At 49.0% G+C, this 16,107-nt stretch overlaps 1 protein-coding gene across 2 annotated transcripts in view; it reads left to right on the plus strand.

The window, feature by feature from the left end:
• AMFR (autocrine motility factor receptor) overlaps positions 1–16,107 on the plus strand; it is a 705,232-nt gene that overhangs the window by 428,450 nt on the left and 260,675 nt on the right. The gene's annotated exons all lie outside the window — the stretch shown is intronic.

The raw sequence follows: 16,107 nt of genomic DNA on the forward strand, positions 1-16,107 counted from the left end.
TGTTGTTTGTCCGTTGTGTCTTCCCAGTATGTTTCCCACTCAGTATCTTCTCGGGATACCTTCTTCCGAATCATCGACACCTGGTCGACTGTCGGCTTTCCCCTTCTTCTTAGTTTAAAGCCTGCTCTATTCCTCTCCTGATGTTATTTGCTAGAAGTCTAGTTCCTGCCGTGCTCAGGTGTAGTCCATCTCTCCTGAAGAGCTTGTTATCCCAGGACAAGCAGGCAGCATATTCTTAACACATGGGTGACGTCACCGACGGAGCCCTCGGTACGGACCTTTTTAACTAGAAGTTTCTAGTTGGCCGCACCGCGCGTGCGCGAGTGCCTTCCCGCCCGACGGAGGAGTGCGTGGTCCCCAGTTTCTTCGTTTCCGCGGAGCGAAGAAGACGCGTGTGTTTTTTCAACGGCCGTTGAAACCACTTTTTTGCCTTCCCGCTCGCGCTTTTTTCCTTATTTTTTCTTTCTTTACCTTCGGGTTTATTTTTCTTTGATTTGCAAAAAAAAAAAAAAAAAAACTTTGCTTTTTCCCTTTTTTCTTTCGTTTTTGCCCCGGCGGGGCCTGTTGCCAGTATACAGGCCTCGGGCTTCGATTTTGCGGAGGCTATCTTCCCCTTCATGCCCCCGCAGGTCGGTTTTAAGAAGTGCCAGCGGTGTGCACGCCCGATCTCCATAACTGACCCACACAATTGGTGTTTGCAGTGTCTGGGTCCGGAGCATCGGGCGGACTCCTGCACCCGCTGTGCTACTCTTCAAAAAAGAACCCTTAAAAACCGAAGAATTCAACAAACTCTCCTCTTCGGCACCGAGTCGGCGATGGACTCCTCACCTTCAACGGCGGTACCTCAAAAATCGGCACCGTCGACCTCGACACCGACCGACCCCGCATCGGCGTCGCTGGCGCCAGGTAAGCCGGCTAAGAAGCCTTCCTCTTCCCTCGAGCGCCCTCCAGCTACGGTGGCGACACCGTCCCTACCGGCATCGCACCGGTCCCGCAAACGCTCCGCCCCGATCTCGGTGAGTGCCTCGTCATCGGCCTCCTCATCGCCGGGGCGTGGAGCGGCATCTAAGGAACCGAAGAAAAAGAAAGCGGTTCCGATGCCACCCCTAGATGACCGTATCTCGGCCATCTTAAAGGCTCAACTCCAAGAACAGTTGAAGAAACAACTTGAACAACTGTTGCCCACTATCCTGGCACCGCTCCTTCCGGTACCAGACCGGCCCGAGCCCCGCACCGAGCCCCCGGTGTCCACCCCTTCGGTACCGGTGAACACATCCATGCCGATCCTTTCGGCCCAACAACTTCAGGGCGATCCGGTGGTTCATTCTCAGGCCACATTGGATCCTCCTCGGCACCAGGCGGTACGGCATTCTTCTCGGGACCGAGATAGACGCCGGTCGTCCTCCCCTGGTACCGTTTCGGTGCGCTCTGGAAAGTCTTTGTCCAAAACTCGCCATACCGCGCCCTCCACCCCGGTGTCTCGACATGCACCAGAAGTCAGGGACCCTGACTTATGGGAGGAAACTCCTCTCGGTACCGAGGAGGATCCCTCCTCATCTGATGAGGAACCATCGGCACCCGATGCTACCTCTAAACCAGAGCAGTCCTCATTTTCTAAATTTCTGAGAGAAATGTCTGCTGCCCTGTCCCTTCCTCTGGAATCTGACTCAAAAAAGTCTCAAGCCTTTCTAGAGGCTCTAGACTTTGAGCAACCTCCTAAGGAGTTCCTCAAGCTTCCCGTGCATGACATCCTACGGGAAACGTTCTACAAAAACTTGGAAAATCCCCTCACGGTACCGGGAGCCCCCCGTAAACTGGACAACCTTTACCGTGTCATTCCCATTCCGGGATTCGACAAATCTCAATTGCCCCATGAGTCCCTTCTGGTCGAATCCACCTTAAAAAAGACTCAGGGCTCCAGTGTCTATGCCTCTACCCCTCCTGGCAGAGAAGGTAAGACCATGGACAAGTTTGGCAAGAGGCTTTACCAGAATGCCATGCTTGCTAACAGGGCAAACAACTATTCCTTCCATTTTTCCTTCTATCTGAAACATTTGGTCCAACAACTGTCTGCCCTCCAGAAGTACCTTCCTGAGCGCAAGGTCCCGCTATTCCAACAGCACATCTCTGGCCTTCTCCAAATGCGCAAGTATATGGTCCGCTCGATATACGACTCCTTCGAGCTCACCTCTCGGGCCTCTGCCATGGCCGTAGCCATGCGTCGCTTGGCCTGGCTCAGAGTCTCCGACCTGGACATCAACCACCAGGATCGTCTGGCCAACGCCCCCTGTCTCGGGGATGAACTTTTTGGAGAGTCCCTGGATTCCACCACCCAGAAACTCTCTGCCCATGAGACCAGGTGGGACACCCTGATCAAGCCGAAAAAGAAGGCTCCGCCTGCCCGACCCTATCGGCCTCAAACATCTTATCAACGGAGGTTCTCAGCCAGACCACTCAACCCGCCTCCCCAGCAATCTCGGCGACCCCGTCAACAGCAACATCATGCTCAGGCTCGATCTCAGGCCACTCAACCCTCTAAGCCTCCTCAGCCTGCTAAACAATCTCAGCCCTTTTGACTCTTCTCTCCAGGGCATAGCCAGTCATCCACCCTTGCAACCTCTTCCACAGCCCATCGGAGGTCGTCTCACCATTTTCTCCAGCCGTTGGGAAGTCATCACGTCGGACCAGTGGGTCCTCAACATCATCCGCCACGGCTATTCTCTCAACTTCCAGACTCTGCCTCCAGACAACCTTCCCGTAGAGTCTGCTTCACACTCATCTCAAACCCCCCTCCTCCTGAGGGAGGTTCAATCCCTCCTCCTTCTCAATGCCATCGAAGAAGTACCTCCAGCTCAAAGGGGTCAGGGATTCTACTCCCGCTACTTCCTGGTTCCCAAAAAGACGGGAGACCTCCGTCCCATTCTCGATCTAAGGGACCTCAACAAGTGTCTGGTCAAGGAGAAGTTCAGAATGCTCTCCCTTGCCACGCTTTACCCTCTTCTTTCTCAACACGACTGGCTATGTTCCCTGGACCTCAAAGAGGCCTACACTCACATCTCCATCAATCAGAATTCTCGCCGCTACCTACGGTTCCAGGTACTACACCACCACTATCAGTACAAGGTGCTACCGTTCGGCCTAGCTTCCTCACCCAGGGTCTTCACCAAGTGCCTTATAGTGGTAGCGGCCTTCCTCAGGTCTCACAACCTCCAGGTGTTCCCCTACTTGGACGATTGGTTGGTGAAAGCACCTTCGTCTCAACTCGTGCTACAAGCCACTCATCACACCATCTCTCTTCTCCACCTCCTGGGGTTCGAGATCAACTACCCCAAGTCGCACCTGCTTCCCACCCAGCGACTTCAATTCATTGGAGCAGTTCTGGACACCACGCTAATGAGGGCCTTTCTCCCCTCCGATCGACAGCGGACCCTGCTCCATCTCTGCCGTCAGGTACTCATGCACCCCTCCATTCCTGCCCGACAGATGATGGTCCTACTGGGTCACATGGCCTCGACGGTGCATGTCCTTCCTCTGGCACGTCTCCACCTTCGTACGCCTCAGTGGACTCTCGCCAACCAATGGTCACAGACTACGGACCTTCTTTCTCATCCCATCTCTGTGACATCATCTCTTCAGCAATCTCTCCAATGGTGGTTGAACTCCTCAAATCTTTCCAGGGGTCTACTTTTTCATCTGCCCCCCCACTCTATGATCATCACCACAGATGCGTCCCCCTACGCGTGGGGAGCTCACCTAGGAGATCTACGCACCCAGGGACTTTGGACCCCACAGGAGCGTCGTCATCACATCAATTTCCTGGAACTCAGAGCCATGTTCTATGCCCTCAAGGCTTTCCAACATCTTCTCTGCCCTCAAGTCCTCCTCCTGTGCACAGACAATCAAGTCGCCATGTACTACATAAACAAGCAAGGCGGCACCGGATCTCGCCCCCTTTGTTTGGAGGCTCTGCGCATCTGGACCTGGGCCACGGACCGCAATCTCTTTCTCAGGGCGGTCTATATCCAGGGCGAACAGAACTCTCTGGCCGACAATCTCAGTCGCATCCTTCAACCTCACGAGTGGACGTTGGACCCTCCGACTCTGCTCTCCATCTTTGCTCGATGGGGCACTCCGCAGGTGGACCTCTTTGCAGCACCTCACAATCATCAGCTGCCCCAATTCTGCTCCAGACTCTTCTCTCCTCACCGTCTGGCCCCGGATGCATTCCTGCTCGATTGGAGGGATCGGTTCCTGTATGCCTTCCCTCCACTTCCTCTGATGTTGCGGACCTTGTCCAAACTCCGCAAAGACCACGCCACCATGATTCTTATCGCACCTCGGTGGCCTCGCCAACACTGGTTCTCACTCCTGCTCCAGCTCAGCTCCAGGGAACCCATTCTACTTCCTGTGTTTCCTACTCTACTTACGCAACAGCATCAGTCTCTACTACATCCCAATCTGTCTTCGCTCCACCTGACAGCTTGGTTTCTCTCGGGCTGACCTCTCCGGAGAATCTATCTCAACCGGTCCGCCTCATTTTGGACGCTTCCAGGAAACCGGCCACTCTCCAATGTTACCATCAGAAGTGGACCAGATTTTCCTCCTGGTGTCTCCGGCATCATCAGGAACCCACCTCCTTAGCGGTGGAAACTGTCTTGGAATATTTGCTCTCACTGTCCAATGCTGGCCTCAAAACTACCTCCATCAGAGTCCACCTCAGTGCCATTACTGCGTTTCATGAGCCTATTCTCGGAAAACCCCTCACGGCTCATCCTCTGGTTTCCAGATTCATGAGAGGACTCTTCAATATCAAACCGCCTCTCAAGCCTCCTCCTGTCGTCTGGGACCTGAATGTGGTTCTCTCAGCTCTCATGAAACCTCCGTTTGAGCCTCTTGCCACAACTTCACTCAGGCTTCTTACCTGGAAGGTGCTTTTCCTAATTGCCATCACCTCTGCCAGGAGGGTTAGCGAACTGCATGCACTGGTTGCCGACCCACCTTTCACTGTTTTTCACCATGACAAGGTTGTTCTGCGTACCCACCCTAAATTCCTTCCCAAGGTGGTCTCAGCTTTTCACCTCAACCAGTCCATTGTGCTGCCCGTCTTCTTCCCTAAGCCTCACTCGCATCCTGGGGAACAGGCGTTGCACACGCTGGATTGTAAGCGTGCCCTTGCTTACTATCTTGATCGTACCAGAGCTCACCGAACAGCCCCTCAGCTCTTTTTGTCTTTCGACCCCAACCGTTTGGGTCGTCCTGTCTCCAAACGGACACTTTCAAATTGGCTTGCTGCCTGTATTGCTTTCTGCTACGCTCGGGCCGGTCTCTCACTGGAAGGAACTGTCACGGCCCACAGAGTCCGAGCTATGGCTGCTTCTGTAGCTTTCCTCCGCTCCACGCCCATCGAGGAAATCTGCAAGGCGGCCACTTGGTCCTCAGTTCACACGTTCACTACTCACTACTGTCTGGATGCGTTCTCCAGACAGGATGGACACTTCGGCCAATCTGTGTTACAAAATTTATTTTCCTAATGGCCAACCATCCCACCTCCCTCTTTGTTAGCTTGGAGGTCACCCATGTGTTAAGAATATGCTGCCTGCTTGTCCTGGGATAAAGCACAGTTACTTACCGTAACAGGTGTTATCCAGGGACAGCAGGCAGATATTCTTACGTCCCACCCACCTCCCCGGGTTGGCTTCTTAGCTGGCTTATCCTAACTGGGGACCACGCACTCCTCCGTCGGGCGGGAAGGCACTCGCGCACGCGCGGTGCGGCCAACTAGAAACTTCTAGTTAAAAAGGTCCGTACCGAGGGCTCCGTCGGTGACGTCACCCATGTGTTAAGAATATCTGCCTGCTGTCCCTGGATAACACCTGTTACGGTAAGTAACTGTGCTTTCTTGCCCCAAAACGTTGTCCAGTTTCTCACGAAGTGGAACCCCTCTTCCTCACACCATCTCCTCATCCATGCATTTATTGATTGTAGTTCCATCTGCCTCAGTACCAGACCTCAGGATCTTCAACAAATTCCTAGTAAGGGAGAAGTTCAAGATCGTTCCACATGTAAGACTTCTCAGGAAATTACAAGGCCATGGAATAGAGGGAGATATACTAAGATGGATAGGCAAATGGCTAGAGAACAGTAAACAGAGAGTGGGCATAAATGGGAAGTTCTCAGAATGGGAAAAAGTGACTAGCGGTGTACCCCAGGGCTCAGTACTTGGACCCATCTTATTTTATATTTTCATAAATGACCTGGAAGAAGGAACATCCAGTGAAATCATCAAGTTTGCAGACGACACAAAGCTATGCCGGGCAATCAGATCGCAGAAGGACAGCGAGGAACTCCAGAGCGACTTGAATCAATTGGAGAAGTGGGCAGATAAATGGCAGATGAATTTTAATGTGGAAAAATGCAAAGTGATGCATTTAGGCAGAAAAAATAAAGATCACAAGTATAGTATGTCAGGTATAACTCTGGGAAAGACCGAACAGGAAAAGGACCTGGGTGTACTGATAGATAGGACCCTGAAACCGTTGGCACAATGTGCGGCAGCAGCGAAGAAAGCAAATAGAATGCTAGGCATGATAAAGAAGGGAATTACGAGTAGATCAGAGAAAGTTATAATACCGCTCTACAGAGCCACGGTCAGACCGCACCTGGAATACTGCATCCAGCATTGGTCTCTATACCTAAAGAAGGATATAAAACTGCTAGAGAGAGTGCAGAGACGAGCAACGAAGCTAGTGAAAGGTATGGAGAACCTGGACTACGAGGAACGACTTAGGAGACTGGGGTTGTTCTCCCTTGAGAAGAGGAGACTGCGAGGGGATCTGATCGAGACTTTCAAAATACTGAAAGGATTTGACAAAATGGAGTAGGGAAAGCAGTTATTTACAATGTCCAGTGTGACACAGACAAGAGGACATAGACTGAAGCTGAGGGGGGACAGGTCCAGGACGAATTTCAGGAAGTTCTGTTTCACACAGCGAGTGGTGGACACCTGGAATGCTCTCCCAGAGGAAGTAATTGCAGAATCCACCATTCTAGGATTTACGAGTAAACTAGATGCACATCTCCTTAAGAGTGGCATAGAGTGATATGGGTAAGGGTAAATTAGATGCACATCTCCCTTGAGAAGCATACAGTGATATGGGGACTAAAACTATGCCAGGGTACACCTGGCTGGGCCTCCGCGTGTGCAGATCACCGGACTTGATGGACCAAGGGTCTGATTCGGAGATGGCAATTCTTATGTTCTTATGTTTAAGTACCTTTGTTTCCATTCTTGTGACAAGCAGGACATTTTTACCACATATGGGTGATACTACACTTCTCCCTCTGTATTCGCGGTGGATGCGTTCCGGCTATAGGCGCGAATATGGAAAACCCGCAAATAACTTTGCAATATGTTATTCGTGGTTTTGGGGAAAGTGACATCATTTTTTCTGTTGAAACTGTGAATAATGTATCAACTGTTATTTGCAGTTTTTGAGGAAGAAGAGAAGGCATCGGATGCAGGGAGTCCTAAGTTCTGCACCAAGTCAATGCATTTGAGAAGGGGACATGGATGAAGCCAGAATTTAAGAGTCAAAAGGAATGTTTTTCTTTCTGTCTGGTAATTCTTCGCCTATACAGAACAATACCATGTCTGCCTTCACTGCAGCTGCAGAGCTGATTCTTATCTTATTATCAACCTGAAGCCGATGACTGGCAAAGACGACAGTTGAAATGCAGCTTCCTTCAAAGCTGCAAAAAGCTCCTTCCACAAGTGGGAAGTGCAATTGCAGGTCAGCATTGAAAGGGAAGTTTGCACAGATGGAAGGAACATTCGTGATAGCTAAAAAGAGCACATTTTGCTGTTTCTTTTCTCAGCACACAGGCAGTTTCAGATCCCCCCTAATTTTTTTTTTGCTGGAGACTTTCCAACCTGGATTTGCCAACACATTTTGGCAGTTAGCGTTAAAATAAAATCTCTATGTGGAAAAAAGTTTAATGATGTTTTTGGGGGGCGGAGTCAGCGGCTGAAAAATCGCGAATAATCGAAACTGAAGATATGAAAACTGCAAATACGGAGGGAGAAGAGTACTGATAGTATCCCATTGTGAATGCTGCCCAGCATTCTAAGCTTCTACTGCAGAAGTCTTTGGCAGCCCTGACCACATATGCATGTGTGCCTTCTTGCCCACCTGTTTCGTGAGACCAGTAGTCATTGTCTTTCACCAAAAGATGGTATATGCGTCCTACAACACCTACCATTCTTTTATCCTCTTGTAACATATGGCAAGTCCTCAGGACTCACTGTCAGCTTGGAAGGACTGAGTAAGATATATCCCTGCCTTTTCACTAGAGGAGGCAACCTGGTGTCGGCCCAAGATTCTTCCCTATCCCCTTGAGTGTTTAGCCCCTTTCCCAATGGAGCATACAGTCTACTCCTTGTAGGAATCAGAACTCACTTCCTCCTCCCTGTCTGGATAAATTCAGCACAATATCAAATCCTTCCGTGGAGCGGAGAGAATAATTTTTTCAGTGTTCTCTTAAGCGCAAGTTTTCTTTTTGTGACTTTCCTTCATGTGAGTACTACAGAAACAATTTAACTTTTTGTTTTTTTCTGTTCCCTTTAGTGCTTCTATTTTTTTCAGCTTCTATTAGTTTTCTTTCAATGAGCATTCCAGCTAAGACTTTTCTTTAAAAAAATAAAATAAAAAATTTGAGCTGTTGATTTTGTTTTGGCCATTTTACCACTAATAGTACTGAAAACTCCCAGTGATTTTAAGAATTGTTCTCGGTGCAGGAAGGTCATATTTGTGACTGACCCTCACAACTGGTGCTTGCTGTAAGGCCTCGTGTTATAAACTCTGTTTTTGAATAAAGAAAAGAACCCATGAGGCCTTGTACGAGAGATGTATTTTAAAGCACATCTATACCCCAGTCTTTTGGCATCAAAAGTATCAGTCTTTATGTCTCCCAAAGCTGCATCAGACACTGTGGATGTGCTACAACCGAGGTCTCCATTTGCCTCAACTTTTGGGCATCAATAATAACTGTTTTTGCACAATCCCACTCAGTTCCTGAACAAGTGGGTAGTCAATCCCATCTCACGAGATCTCTTATAGGAAAACTTATTAGCATATCTTTTTACTCCTCCTCCTCTTACCTCTAGACCGCCCTCCAATTTAAAGGTGTCTTCCTATAAGTGAGACAGTAGGAACTAGTCTTTACATTACATTAGCGATGTTTATTCTGTCTTAACCTTGCAGTTCTAGGTGGATTACAAAAGAGGTATGCTGGACATTTCCAGGAGAATTACAGGATCAAGTGGTAATTACAAGACTGTGTGTCTAACTGAAATGAGGGATGCTATGGCGTGTCATTAGTTAGTCTTGACAAAGTTTCTGAATAGCGGGTGGAAAGTTTCATCGTATTGTCTATGATGACATTCAGATTCTTTTCTTGGGCACAACCCCCAAGGTGGACTTTAGCATTCAGTACGGTAACTATAATTCGGGTTATTCTTCCCAATGTGCATCACTTTGCATTTGTCCATATTAAATTTCATCTGCCACTTGGACGCCCAGTCTTCCAATTTCCTAAAGTCTGCCTGCAGTTTTTCACAATCCGCATGCATTTTAACAACTTTGAACAGTTTACTGTCATCTGCAAATTTAATCATCTCATCAACAATATCGAGAGGATCCTGGAGGGAGCCGAGACGGAGGAGACAGCAGTAGTGATCCACATCAGAACCAACGACATCAGCAGGAGAAACTTCAACAGGACTACACTAACGGACCAGTTCAGGACCCTGGGGAGGAAACTGAGACTAAGGACAAGGAAGATAGCCTTCTCAGAGATCCTGCCAGTACCGAGAGCGGACACAAAGAGACAGAGCGAACTACAATCAATTAACTTCTGGCTGAGGAGATGGTGCGAGGAGGAGGGCTTCCACTTTGTTAGGAACTGGACTACCTTCTTGGGGAAGAACAAGCTCTACAGAAAAGATGGACTGCACCTTAGCACAGCTGGGACGAGGATGCTGGCACGCAACGTCCAGAACGTCATAGACTTGGCTTTAAACTGAGAAGAAGGGGAAAGCCGATAGTCGACCTGACCTCGACACATCGGACATCAGTACCTGACAAAGGTACTGAACTGGGACAGTGTATAAGAGGACTCGGGACTGAGGGTGTATGGGTTGAAAAAGGACCTAAAGACGCATTGCAGGGATCGGGGGCACAAATGGACCAGGTAAGCGGCACCAACACAGAACAACAGGAAACAGAGGGGCAAAGTCATTGTGAAAAAGAGCCCAGAACTGAGTGGGAATTAGGAGAGCAGGAGGCGCAGGGGAAACAGGCAGAGGACGTCACACACACACAACAGGAGGAGGAGGAAGCTCAGGGGCTGGTAAACCATGAGGGAAACTACAGGAATACCAAAGCACAAGGGAAACAAAGAGAGAGGACAAAAAACTGGGTCTTAAACTGCCTATACACAAATGCTAGGAGCCTGAGGGCCAAAATGGGAGAACTGGAAATCACAGCCAGCAATAAGAACCTAGACATAATTGGAGTCACAGAAACGTGGTGGACTGAGGACAATCAATGGGATGTGGCCATACCAGGGTACAAGCTATACAGGAGAGACAGGACACATAAAAAGGGTGGAGTAATAGCGCTGTACATAAAAGACTCCATACCATCAGCCAGGACGGAAACAACAGTACGGGCGGATGGTCTGGAATCACTATGGGTTAAGCTACAGGGAGGAGCAGGAGCAGACATTAAACTGGGTCTGTACTACCGCCCACCTGGACAACCGGAAGAAATCGACCAGGAGATGGAGGCTGAACTGAAGCAGGTATGCAGAAGCGGAAATGTGGTGGTGATGGGGGACTTCAACCATCCTGGGATAGACTGGAGTATTGGGCACTCAAACTGCGCAAGAGAGACAAAATTCATAGAAGTCACGAGGGACTGTTTCATGGAGCAGCTGGTCACGGAACCAACAAGGGGCGATGCCACTCTTGACCTAATCTTCAACGGACTAGGGGGGACAGCAAAGGAGGTGGCGGTATTACCCCCACTAGGTAACAGCGATCACAACATGATCCAGTGCAGGCTTGAAATTGGATCATCAAAGGGGAAAAGAACCACAACGACGGCACTCAACTTCAAAAAAGGAAATTATGATGCCATGAGAAAAATGGTGGGAAAGAAGCTCAAAGGCAACATAGGGAAGACGGAATCCATAGAAAAAGCCTGGACCTTATTCAAGGAGACTGTGCACGAAGTATATGCATCCCCAAGTTCAGAAAAGGGTGCAAAAAAAATAGAACAAAAAACCCAGTGTGGATAACAAGTGCAGTGAAGAAGGCGATAAGCGACAAGAAAGCATCGTTCAGAAAATGGAAAAAAGACCAAACAGAGGAGAACCAAAAAGGACACAAAGAACACCAGAAAGAGTGTCACCGAGTGGTTAGAAAAGCAAAAAGAGAATACGAAGAGAGATTGGCAAAAGAAGCAACAAACTTCAAGTCTTTCTTCAGATACGTCAAGGGGAAGCAACCGGCGAGAGAAGAAGTGGGACCATTGGACGATGGAGACAGAAAGGGAGTTGTAAAAGAAGAGAAAGAGATAGCTGACAGGTTAAATGAGTTCTTCACGTCAGTCTTCACGATGGAGAATATAACCACCATTCCAGAACCCGAGGAGATCGTAATAGGAGACCAAGACGATAAGCTGGTCGATTTAGAGGTAAGCCAAGAGGATGTACTCAAGCAGATTGACAGACTAAAGAGCGACAAATCGCCGGGTCCGGATGGCATTCACCCAAGGGTACTCAAGGAACTAAAAGACGTAATAGCGGAGCCACTTCGACAGATATGCAACCTATCCTTAAAAACCGGAGAGATCTCGGAGGATTGGAAAATAGCAAATGTCACGCCCATCTTCAAGAAGGGCGCAAGGGGGGACCCGGGAAACTACAGGCCGGTGAGCCTGACCTCAGTCCCGGGAAAGATGATGGAGGCACTGATTAAAGACAGCATCTGTGAACACATCGAAAAAAATGGGCAGCTAAAACCGAGTCAACATGGCTTCTGTAAGGGTAGGTCATGCCTCACAAACTTATTGTACTTCTTTGAGGGAGTGAACAGCCAGGTGGATAAAGGGGAATCTATAGACATCATTTACCTTGACTTCCAAAAAGCCTTCGACAAGGTGCCACACGAGAGACTGCTTAAAAAGATATGGAACCACGGGGTACAAGGGGAGGTCCACCGATGGATCAAAAACTGGCTGGCAAACAGGAAGCAGAGGGTTGGCGTAAAGGGTCACTACTCAGACTGGAAAGGGGTCACGAGCGGAGTTCCGCAAGGGTCGGTGCTGGGACCGCTCTTGTTCAATATCTACATAAATGATCTAGAGGCGGGAACTAAGTGTGAAGTCATTAAATTTGCAGATGACACCAAACTATACAGCAGGGCTCAAACCAAGGAAGACTGCGAGGATCTCCAAAAGGATCTAACGCAGCTGGAAAAGTGGGCCGAAAAGTGGCAGATGAGCTTCAACGTGGGGAAATGCAAGGTCATGCACGTGGGGAAAAAGAACCCGATGTTCACATACAAAATGGGGGGAACATCACTAGGGGTTAGTAACCTGGAGAGAGACCTGGGAGTGATGGTAGACGCAACACTGAAGGCATCGGCGCAATGCGCCACAGCCTCTAGGAAAGCAAACAGAATGCTGGGTATCATTAAGAAGGGTATTACGACCAGGACGAAGGAAGTCATCATGCCGCTGTATCGTGCAATGGTACGGCCGCATCTGGAGTACTGTGTCCAGTACTGGTCGCCGTACCTCAAGAAAGACATGGTGGTACTTGAGGGAGTACAGAGAAGAGCGACTAAACTGATAAAGGGAATGGAAAATCTCCCATATACCGACAGATTGAAGCAGTTGGGACTTTTCTCCCTGTAAAAGCGAAGACTTAGAGGAGACATGATAGAAACCTTCAAGATCCTGAAGGGCATAGAAAAAGTAGACAGGGGCAGATTTTTCAAATTAAGGGGCGCCACAAGTACAAGGGGGCACTCGGAGAAATTGAAAGGGGACAGGTTTAGAACAAACGCTAGGAAGTTCTTTTTCACTCAGAGGGTGGTGGATGCATGGAACGCGCTTCCAGAGGCTGTTGTAGACAAGAAAACATTAAATGGTTTCAAAGAAGGTTTGGATAGATTCCTAGAAGAAAAAGGGATTGGGGGGTATAGATAGGTATAGACCATTGCTCAGGCAATGGGCCTGATGGGCCGCCGCGGGTGCGGACCGCTGAGCAGGATGGACCTATGGTCTGCCTCAGCGGAGGCAACTTCTTATGTTCTTATGTTCCATTTATAAATAAGTTAAATAGCACCGGTCCCAGTACAGACCTATGCAGCACTCCACTGTTTACTCTCCTCCATTGAGAAAAATTACCATTTAATCCTACCGTGTGTTTTCTATCTGATAATCAATTCCTAATCCACAACTGAACTTTGCCACCTATCCCATGACTCTTTAATTTTCTCAGGAGCCTCTCATGAGGAACTTTGTCAAAAGCTTTCTGAAAATCTAGATACACTACTATATCAGTGTTTCTCTATCTTTTCAGGCCAAGTATCTCCTAAGCCTAACAAATACCAACCGAGTACCCCAGCCCAAGCTCCGCCCCTGATTCCACCCCCATAATAATAGTACTAATTGTAATGCCATTTCTTCTATTTATTTTTATAAACAACCAATCTCAGCCAAGGTCTTGGTTTCTTATAAACTTCCATTTATTTTTAATATACAAAGAATGCTGTATAACTATTAACAATACAGAATGTTAACCACAGAATTGAATTACATATCAAAAACAGTTATGAGAAATAAAGATAACTTGGTCAGTCACTATGAGTAAATTCTCTGACCGTAGGCCCACGTTTGTTCTTACAGTTTTAATTGGAGACCTGGGCTTGTTTAGATGAAATAAGCATTTTGAATCTTGATTTCAATGTACTGATTCCCATAATCAGGTCACTTTCTGGACACAAGCGATTTCTTATTTTAGATTTGAGAGCTGTTAAATGAGAGAGGCTGGTTTCACATAAGTATGTAGAAGCAAAAGGGAGAGTCAATTTTTTTAGCTGTGGGTATTCCCTTTTCTGCATCTGCCAAAATGCTGCAATATTTCTCAGGCCCTCATTTTGCACTGTTTCAGTGTACTGTCAGAAGAAAGTTCAAACAATGTTTCTTTTGCTTCATCTGGAATCTTGTTCTGGTGGGGTTTCCCTTGTTCACAGCCAACGCCCCCCTTCCTGACGATGCTAATGCAAAACTCGAGTCGAAGGAAGGCAAGGTGGTTTTAATCACAATGGGTCGTTAAGTGGTGTTAGTTTGGAACCTGTATTAGCACAGGACCTCATGGACACACTGCTTTTCCTCTAAGAATTCTCATTTATTCAAGATAAGTTATTTATTTAACAACGTTATATGTTAAAGTAATGTTTAGAGTGAGCTTTTACCATCTTGAGGGTGGTGTATGGGACCTTTAAGTGCCATGATGGTCCTGGCAAACAACCAGTGCTAGTACGTTCATTTGTACTTTTATAGCGCTTATCAGTTGATGATCTGAGCATTTTAAATGCACTTGTTGTACTTTATATGAATTTTTGAAGTATTTATTTGTTTAACTTGTAGAGTATTATCCCAGGACAAGCAGGCATGATATTCTCACATGTGGGTGACGTCATCTACGGAGCCCCGATGCGGAAGCATTTTCAAGCAAACTTGATTGAAGATTTAAGTTTGCTCTGCTGCTCCACGCATGCGTGCCTTCCTGCTCCACTAGGGGGTGCATCCCCTCGTGGTCTCCAGTTCAAAATTTTCTGCTGAGCCTAGAAGTTGTGTTTTTCAGGCTCTGCCCCAACTGCCTTCTAGCACCGCGATTTTTTCTTGTTTTTTCACGATTAAGTCGCTGTGCGCGAATTCTTTACCTTTTAACTTGATTCCTGCTTCGTTTTTGACGACCCGGAGGCTTCCGGGTCCCCGTGGCCGCGTGGCTAATCGAGCCGCGGCTACTTTCGATTTAATGTCCCGGCCTTTGACCGGCTTTAAAAAGTGCACCCGGTGTGAGCGGCTTCTTTCCCTCACAGATCCGCATCGCCGGTGCATTCTCTGCCTGGGGGCGGCTCATCCAACCGACTCCTGCCCCCAGTGTGCTACTTTCCAGAACCGGGCCCTCCGTCGAAGAAAAGCCCGCATGGCGGATCTCTTCACCCCGGACCAACCCTCCACCTCGGCCTCGAGGTCGGCCCCGGCCTCGGCCCCGGCCTTGACCTCGGCCCCGGATACCTCAGCATCGCCTCGAGACTCGACTCCGAAGTCCTCGGGACAACAGAAAGCCTCGGCTCCGGGTAAGTCCCCTCTTACCTCTTCAGGTTCCGTAACATCGAAGAAGCCAGCCTCGGGGACAACGTCGACGCATGGTGCAAGCCCATTGCTTACAGCCCCGGCTAAGCCCTCCAAGCCTTCAGGCCGTGCCTCCACCACACGGGAATACTCTTGACACGAGGTCGCCCCCGGTGGAGTGCACCGAGGCAGTGGACATGCCTTCGATGCTGTCCGTGCCCGTCTTCCAGGACCTACTCCGAGCGATGATCACGTCGGAGCTGTCCGCTGCAATGGCCCAGTTTCAATCGGCCTCGACCTCGACCCCGAATGTGCCAGACCAGCCTGAGCCTCGCATCGAGCAACCTCGAGGAAAAGTGCGCAATTCTCGCCGCATCCCATCCTCCTCGGACTCCTCGCCGAGGCGCCCGAGACGTTCTCCCTCCGCAGACCGCCGAGGGGCAAAACGTCGGGCTAAAACAACAGAAACCTCGAACCGCCGTACCTCCAAGAAGGCCCGAGGTTCACCAACTCTACGAGGCCGTTCTCCCACACCTCGTACAGGACCACTAAGGGTGGCTGAGTTATCACTCTCCAACCCGCGCATCCTCCGGACTCCCCCTCGGACTGGAACCCCGACCCAAAGTCGCAGGTATTCTCCGAGGGAGTCCTGATCGAGGTCACCGATTCAACATCG

Source organism: Geotrypetes seraphini, chromosome 4 (assembly GCF_902459505.1).
Source record: "Geotrypetes seraphini chromosome 4, aGeoSer1.1, whole genome shotgun sequence".
In the NCBI taxonomy this organism is placed as follows: domain Eukaryota; kingdom Metazoa; phylum Chordata; class Amphibia; order Gymnophiona; family Dermophiidae; genus Geotrypetes; species Geotrypetes seraphini.